Raw genomic sequence first — 9,232 nt, 5'->3', positions numbered from 1 at the left:
CTCCCCCCTCACTGTGTGCACAGCGGGGTGCCCGGGGAAGCATTAATTTCATGTATTTGTTCTAGTAAAATAAACATTTTAGGTTTTGCAGGCCATATATGGTCTCTGTTACCTATGTTTTTCTCCAAGTATTACAAATTTTAGTTCTCCCTGGTCAGGTAAGTTGGCTGGTTTGAATGTCGTCCCAGTACATGGGGTCCTCAGGTTACGACGGCACAGTTCCATTCTACGACAGTGACGTAACTCGGTTTTGGAGTAAGTCGAAACGCACTCTAGCTAGCCTAAGCCACTTAGCTCTCCTAACACAGTTGTGAAGTTATAATCTAGAACACAAAACACAACTAAGCCAAAAATGACGTAGGTAAGTGTTCTGGAAGACGCGCACTGCCTCACTCAGGCCACGTTGCTGCGTATTCTTCCGCCAGGCAGCCAAAGTAGTTCGCCCATGTAGTCCGGGAGTACGACGTTAATGGAGTAAGCTGGAACACTCACGTGTCATTTTTTTTTTAAGTTTTTATGGGAGTGAGTGTCGTATATTTCGAAATGTCATATGTTAAGACTGTTGTAACCTGAGAACTCCTTTGGGTATTTCAAAGTTGTGGGTTTGATCCCAGGTCAGGGCACATACAAGACTCAACCAATGAATACATAAACAAGTGGAACAACAAATCAACATCTCTCTCTCTCTCTCTCTCTCTCTCTCTCTAAAAATCAGTAATTAAGAAAAATTCTTAGCTGGCCAAAACCTGCAGTGGTTGGAGTTGGCCTGTGAGCCATAGTTTGCCAACCCGTGCAGTGACCACAGGGTGTGTGTCTGCATCTGTCATGCTTCTTTATGTCCAGGATGGGTTGTCTCAGTCTAACCTGACCACGCATGGACGCAGGGGCCTTGGCTCCCTTCAACCAGTGCCCCAGTCCTGTTCTCTTGGGCTCCCAAAGCGACCACACTGACTCCATGATACTGGGCTGCTCTTGCCCAGGAAGCCTGCTGCGAAGTCAGCATCCCGTCTTTCGGTTCCTGGCCCTTCCTCCCGTTTATCCCAGTGACTCTCTGCTCCTCCTAGGTGTTAAATATTCCTGTAATGACTCGATCCTTTTGAAAATGTCTGACGGTTGTACCCGACAATGACAAGGCAGTTTAATTGAACCCTTCGTGTAAGTGCATGCTGACATCTGAAAGAGAATAATAACGCGGAGGACTTTGCCTCTTCAAAGCTCTTGGCCGCCATTAAAGGCCACATCTGCTGAATGTAGGCCTACTTTTCCCTGTGTCACACTGAATTGCGTCAGGTTGAGTTTGGAGGGGACAAGAGCAGAGACTCCCTCCTGGGAGTGCTGGTGGGGCTTGAAAATAAGTGCTTGGGGAGCTCAGAGAATTGTCACTTCCATCCAGTTTCTCCCAGTATGTCCCAGCCATGTCTTCTTTTCATTTCATTTGGTTGGGGGGGGGGGGCAGGATAGGCTAGATTATGCTGCAGTAACGAGCAATTTTCCTGATCTCAGAAGCTTAGATGTCGGAAGCTGACTTCTGACTCATGCTACAAATTCAGTGGGTCATTGGGGCCTCTGCTCCCTAGCTCCTCTGCACGAGGGACACAGATGTGTATGTGGTCACCATAACCTTCTTGCTCTTCCTCAAATCATGCAACCCCATTCCAACCTCAGGCCCTTTGCACTTGCTGGGGTTTTTTTGTGTGTGTGTTTTTTTTGTCTAGAATGCTCTACCCCCCTCCCTCCAGGTCTTGGTTGTCTCTCTCACTTTAATTCAGGTCACTCATTGCTCAAATGTCACCTCTTCAGAAAGGTCTTTCCAGTCATAAATAGCAGACCCTTTATCCTCTCTGTTTTAAAATTGTTCTCTGCTTTTTCAGTGGTTCATTATAGGTTTTATAAAGGCATGTTATATGTGTAATAGTTTATTTTATGACCCATCACTGGCATGTAAGCTCCATAAGGGTGGGAGCCATCTGTCTTGCTTATCACAAAGTTTTCGCCTTTGGAATGGTGCCTGGCATGAGAGGGCTCCACAAACACCTGCAGGGGAATGTTACTGATTATGATGTCAACACACTGGCTGATTTTGTCACTGGGGGACATAATTAAGTGATTCAACTTAACTATCTGATATTTTAGTTGTATCCTAACAGCTATTTTCTAGTTGTTCCTATGAGAATAGGAAGACTTGCTTTCCAAATTCCTCTCTCTCTTTCCCTTTCTGTCTCTCTCTGACTCTCTCTCTCCCCCCTTCAGCCAATCAAAGCCATACACATATATACACTTGCATCTACTCAGAACAACTTTATTAGATCATTAGCTGAGGTGATGGAAAGTTGACGCTCTTTGATTTGGTTCTTCATGTGTTGTAGACTGCAAATAAAGTAAATTAGTCCCAAGAAAACAAAGTATGAATTTTGCAGTCCTCGGAGAATTATTGGAACCAGGTCTTCAGCATGAGATACGAGTCTATAAATATTTCCAAGGCTTAAAGCAGTAATTACATCTGGGTGCTGATTCACACGTAAATGTTTTTATAGTTCCACCACATGCATGTTGGCGTGTACGTATTTTTCTTTTCCTTTCCTTTTTTTTTTTCCTTTTTTTTTCCTTTTTTTTAAGAAAAGCACATAAAATACAAATCTCTCTACTTCAAAGGGGTAGCAGAGGAGTTAGAGTTCTAAATATTCTCTGATTTGGAACGGTGTTCCACTAGCATGAAACCAACATTTCATCAAAGTGGTTTGCTTCAATCACGCTCGTACCGGTGAGATATGAATTATAAATCACATCTTCTGTTTTACATGCGGAATGGGAGCTCTGAGGTGGATCGCGCCCGAGCCGGTGAACTCGAGGTGCTTTCCTGTCTTCTGCTGCTTATGTTTTGCTTCTCATGTCATTTTCAAAGATGCCATCATTAACTTCAGAGGCGCCCGGGCAAGGGACTTTCAACAACTAAATATGGGTTTTGGCAAAGGTTCCCGCAGCCGAACAAGGCCAGGCAGCCCCGGGGTGGCTGGGGAGGCACAGACAAAAAGATCAGAGGGCTGGGCAAGGGGAGGGGACTGGGAACAGAGCCAGGGACAGAGAAGGGACGTCTCCCAATGCGTTCTCAGTTCCTTCTCGTCAGACCTGTTGTTAACCCTGGCTTTCGGTTTCCTGGGGGGAGGTTGTGCCAGATTGGGACCGACATGCTGTGATTCTGCTGTACGGGTGGTTCAAGGTTGAAATATCGCTTGGTAAAAAGCGCCCCCTTCCTCGGTCTTAGTCTTGTGGTGGCATCACTCTAATCTCTGCCTCTGTCTTCGTATGGCCATCTTCTCTGTGTGGCTCCCAGTGTCCTGCCCTAGAAGGACATCAGTCACTGGATGTAGGGTGTACCCCACACTCAGGATGACTTCATCTTGAGATCCTTAACTCATGACATCTACCAAGCCTCTGCTTTTAAGTAGGGTCACCTTTCTGAGGTTGTGGGTAAACTTGATTCGGGGGTGTGTGTGTGGGGGAGGCATTATCCAACACACAACATCCCCTGAGTGCCTCTGCTGACCGGCTTTCTTGTCCCCTCCCTTGGACCCCCTGAACCTTCTCAGGATCCGGCATCCTGACCAGTGAGCGGCACAGACAGTGTGAGAGAGAGCAGAGCTGAGCCCATGAGAACCAACGAGGCTCAGACTTAGTTGGAAGGAAGATGGCCGTTAGGGAGCACGTTCTAGGAGGACTGTACTGGGACCTCGTGCTGTGGGGTGTACCTGTGTGTACATGAGCGTGTGTGTCCAAGCAGCCAGGGTCGTGGTGTAGGCTGACAGTCTCCTCTCCGTGGATAGACGGATGCCTTCCTTATGTGACCTGGCAAAGGGTCCTTCCCTACACCTAACCTTTCACCCATGTTCTTTCTTCACCTGTAATATTCTTCCTCTTCTCAGGCTAGAAACCTCATCCGTCAAGGCTTTCTGGGGTTTAATTCATAGTTATCAGGCTGAGGACCCATTCCTCATCCTTCCCCTGCTCCGAAGTGCAAGAGACGAACCAGAGCCCTGCAAGCTCTATTTCCCAGGTCCTGACACGGTGGCCTCCAGCTGGACTCAACCAATGAGAGGCATTGCTGGGGCCTGGAGGGCGGGAGGATGGAGAAGCCAGGGTTTTTCTCCCCCTTCTCTCTGCCTCGGGTGCAGCCTGTGTCTCTTCCACAGTCCCAGTTCCCACGGGGAGGCTTGTGGTCATTCCATCTTTCTCTGTGTCACCCGGTCCCGGCTCCCAAGTGCCCCCTCCCTCCACCTGTCTGGCTTAGGGGTGGTAGCTCCACCTGCTATTGTCAATATCTGGGCTGCCTCACAATCGCACGATGGGCTTCATATTTCCTCTGTCCTTGGTAACCAATCCCCTATGTTAGATTCCTTCTGTTTTAGATATTCAGGCTAAAATTCCTTTCCTGCAGCACCAACCACGTTGTATCACCATTCATCTGATTACCTCTCTGCCTCCCAACAAGATGGTGAACTTGCAGAGGGCAGGACCCGTGCGGTACTGAATTTTGGTACCGCTTTCCCTATCAGAGACTTCCTTTCCCACCTGGCCCTGCCCAGAGCCGTTCACGCAGGAGGTTCCTATTAAATGGCCGTTGGTTGAATGAATAAATGACAGATGAGATCAGCTTCTCAGGAACTTGTAAATCGGCAGGTAAAGATTGTCATCTGTTTCCTTGACATAACTTACAGGAATCTGTTTTTTTTGCCTACATGGTACTTGTCACGGTGTCTAATTATATAGCTATTTGTATATGTATTTGATTAATGTCTGCCTCTTTATCTTCCTCTTCAAGCAGACTCTTCAAAGCCTGAAGCAGTCTGTTTGGCTCACTGTATTGGGCTAGCACCCCCGTCAGGGCTCAGGAAATCTCGGTTGAATGAACAATGGAAAGCCAAGGTAGGCATGCAAGAGTTTGAATTGCTTTGAACCCAAAAGGAAACAACAACAACAACAACACTTAGCTTTGCTGACTTTGGAATAAATGGGAAAATATACTGAAAGACACAATTGAAGGACGAAGAAAGTATTTAAAAATTCTGCTTGCATTACCAAAATGATATTTCCTTTCACTTCCACCAACTATTATACAAGGATTTTGTCCCATTTGACTGTAGAGATCTCTGTTAAACAGGGAAGGAGAAAAGTTGTTTTTCTTTCTGCAGCGGCAGAGACACGAACCAGGCCTCTCTCCCCACTCCTCCCGCTGGGGGGGGGGGAGGTGGCCCTCTGCCTGACCCAGCACTCCTGCAGTTTGCAAGGGTCACACCTGAGTCTCCCACAAGCTGTGCGCTCCTAGAGGGCAGGGACTGCGCTGAGGTAGCCATTCGTGCTGATCTCAGACCCGCCAGTTCTTTCTTCCTTCTTGCACATAGTAAGTTTGCATTTCCAGACCCCCTTTCAAGTGAGGGTTGGGGAACGACCTGTGAGTGCGGAGGAAGCTTAAAAGAACACGTACTTGACTTTCTACACCCCTTTGCCATGGTGGCCAAAATGCTGAAGCCCGGGTCCCGCCTGGGTCTCTGAGCCGCTCAGAGGAGCAGCGCCCCCTGCTGACCGGTGATGGACAGGCGGCATGGATGAGAAATGAACTTAACTGTCGTTTTTTTTCTGAGATTGTTTTTGCAACATGATCCGGCCTCTCCTAACTGATTTTCGTGTCTCGTTCATTCTTCTAGCTCCTGGACCCAGTGTAGTTCCTGACATAGTGCGGACCCTCAATAATTATTTGCCGCGTGAGTGAATGAATGAAGACGGGAGCAGTTCCCACGTGAATCCACCGCTTAGGACGGAGGAAGGGTGAGCACAGAGATAATGCGAAGGGTAGGTTGGGTGTAGAAATAGAACATCTAGTTCCCAAACTGCTGTTTGTTAATCTGTCTCGTTGGCAAGCTTAGAGGTTAACACCTGGCTCCTAGCATATTGATTTTCACAGTGCTTTGGTAGTTCAAAATATTTTTTAAAAGGCAGGAAAAAAATTCATACTGAACTGCTGTGATAAAATGAGGCAGAGGAATCAGCAGGTGGCTTATATAGTGTCCCCCTTCCTTTTCTTCTTTGTCATGGCTTCATTTAAATGTGCTAATTCATCTCCTGCCGGATACTCTTAGTTACTCACTCATTCAGTTCACGAATACCTAATACTGTAATATTGTGAGTAGTGCCGGCTCCTGGGATAGGTACCAGGTGGATACCATGTGATCTATTCTCTGAAGGAGCTCGCAGCAGCGTAGGAAGAAAGACCCAGCTGAGTGCGGGCAGACCCGCAGGCCCCCCAGGCCCAAACCCCGGGAAGGAAGCTACCCACACGGACAGGGAGGAACTGTGTATTTTGCTCTGAAGTCCTTGCTCCTTTCATTTCTTACTCCTCCAGTGTCCTTTAAATTGCTTCTCCTCCCTTGACCAGCAGCTCTTGGAGGAGGGAAAGGCCAGTCATATGTCCCCATTTACAAGATGAGGGAACAGAGCACCGAGGGAGTAAGACAGAGTCGGGGTCAGAGTCGGGGTCAGAGCCATCACAGGGACTGTGTGGTCAGGGTCTAGAGTCCAAGGAGGCCGAGCCCTCTCATTTCTGGGCAGAGAAACAAGTCTAGCGTCAACCAGTGACTTCTTCAGGGTCATCTGGTGAGTCAGTGTCAAATCAAGACTAGAATCCAGGGGTTCAAAAATACCAAATCACTGATTCAAAAGAAGATGTGCACCCTCAGGTTTATGGCAGCATTGTTTACAATAGCCAAGATCCGGAAACAGCCCTAGTGTCCATCAGTGGACAAGTGGATTAAAAAGCTGTGGTACATATACACAATGGAATACTACATGGTTATGAAAAAGATAGAAATCCTACCTTTTGTGACAGCATAGATGGACCTGGAGACTATTATGCTAAGTGGAATAAGCCAGGCAGAGAAAAAAAATATCATATGATCTCACTTATATGTGGAATCTAATGAACAAAGTGAATTGAGGAATGGACTAGAGGCAGAGGCAGGGTCACGGGGACCAGAGGGACAGCAGACAGAGGGGAGGAGGATGAGGGGATGGGATCAGAGAAGGTAAGGGGATTAGTGAAATTATATATATATATATAACACAGAGATACAGATAACAGGACAGCAAATCCTAGAGGGGAGGGGGGAGAGCGTTAAGGGAGGGGGCAAAGGGGGTATAAAAGGGGACACAGGGGTGGGGGTGAGGGAGTTATATTTAATGGGACACTTGAATCCATGTAAACACAATAAATTAAAATTGATAAAAATAAAAAAATAAAACAAAACAACACACACACACAAAAAAGTAGAATCCCGCTCTCCAGGTCTGCAAGACTCTTGGACATGTCTTGTCCGTGCCACGCAGGCTATTTAAAAACAAAATGAAACAAAACAAGCAGGCTTGAGTTGACTAGCAGAAACCCTTGATGTTGACTAGTTTTGCTTCCAGTCACAAACAATTAAATGCAAGAGTCAGAAACACCAGGCAGGCAGCTGTTTTCTCGAGACCTCTCAAGACCCTCCCTACCCTGACACGCGTGGATGAAACAGACCTGAGGGGTGGCCCACATGCCGAGTGGACATCTTCCAGCCCTGCATGCCTGTGGCACACAATCAATATTGTCGGTGTTTGGGCAAAGCGTCTCTAAACGCCAGAAGCCGAGGAGGCAGGTGGATAGTTTTGCAGTGGGGGAGGAAGAAAGCGGGCTGACCAGGTATCTGTTACTCGGAGAGAGATGACAGGGGACTCAACAAGCCCTTTCAAAGCCGAAAACAGCGGCCCAGTCACGCGGACGGCCAGCCAGCCGGACCACAGGAATTTCTTCCACTGCGGTTGACCAGACCGGGAGAGCTTCTCTGGGCTGCTCGTGTTAATAGGTTGTTAATGATTGATGCGGGGGCCTTTCATGTCACCAAATGAAAGACAGAAGCAGGGGCCTGGCTTTGGAGTTGATGACTACACCGGCGCTTGTTTTGTGCAAGGGCGGAATTTTAAAACATTTATGTTGGGCGAGCAGGAGCTGGGCTCCACAACAGCTCATTGGAGGAACGAAACAATCTTGTCTGGCGTTCGCCTTCCTTTGTTCTTTCACTCAGACATTAAAAATACAGCAGGCTAAAAGGAGAAAATAAATTTCAAAGATCCTGCTAGGTGTCAGGCGCAAGGAGGAGGCGAGATGTGGGATGAGTTAGCTAAACAGACGCAGCGAGCAGGCCGGGGACGTGGGGTGGATTCTCTGGAGACAGAGACTTGACTCTGTCCAGCTCCTCACAGCGACCTTGTGGGATTTCTCGTACACGGGCCTGGTGCACCTGCTGTCCTGTTTCCTGGGTCGGGGGTTATTGACGAACATTCTAGATTGCTTCGTGGAATAGCTGTTCTCTTTGCTCTTGATTCAGCCCAGCTGATAGCTTCCGAAAGTGGAGTGACCTGGATACTTAAAAACAATAAATTTATGTGGTAGTGTGTAATATAAACACAGGTAAGTGTTTTTTTAAAAAATAAATCATACACATGCACCTGTCTAATGTGTGTTATAGATGTATGCATTCATCTGTTGAGTCCACCCATGTGACCGCCACAGGCATCAATGAATAAAATGATAGTTTGGACACATTGTATTCAAAAAACCAAACTATTTCTCAGAACTCGGCCCCATTGCAGATCGGCTTTTTTTTTTTACTTTGATAATAGCTAATAAGTAAAGGGACCATGTAATTTATCTTCCCAACTGGGATCCCTTTGGGAGTGAAAATATGTAACAGAGAAACTGGAATTGACCCAGGAATCTAGGAATATTGTGTTCGGTGACAACCGTCCATCAGTGACAACAGCACACATTGATGGAGCACTGTGTTCTCTGTCTGGCACTGCCCTGCTCCATCCCTCTCTGCCGTGCCCTTCCCTGCTCTGTGCTCCAGGACATGGCCTTTTGTGCATTGTGTCTCTGAGTCTCATTGTCCTCTGGCTTCAGCCAATGGGAAGCCTAGCAGGAGATCAGAAGGCGGGAGGAGAGAGACACTGGAGTATGTCTTCCCCACTCCTTCCCTGCGTGGTGCACTATCTCTGGCAGAGCCCCGCCCCCGTGGCTCCCCCCCTGCCAGGGTGGCCTTCCGCCACCCTTCAGCCCTGCCCCATGGTAGCACAGTCACCTGTCCTGTGGCTTCCTCCCTGAAGCCTGGCTCTGTCTGGCTATCAGGATTCCTTGGGATTTCCCAAATTT

This window comes from Saccopteryx leptura, chromosome 9, assembly GCF_036850995.1.
Source record: "Saccopteryx leptura isolate mSacLep1 chromosome 9, mSacLep1_pri_phased_curated, whole genome shotgun sequence".
Taxonomy (NCBI): Eukaryota; Metazoa; Chordata; class Mammalia; order Chiroptera; family Emballonuridae; genus Saccopteryx; species Saccopteryx leptura.
Note: the sequence above shows the minus strand (reverse complement) of the source record.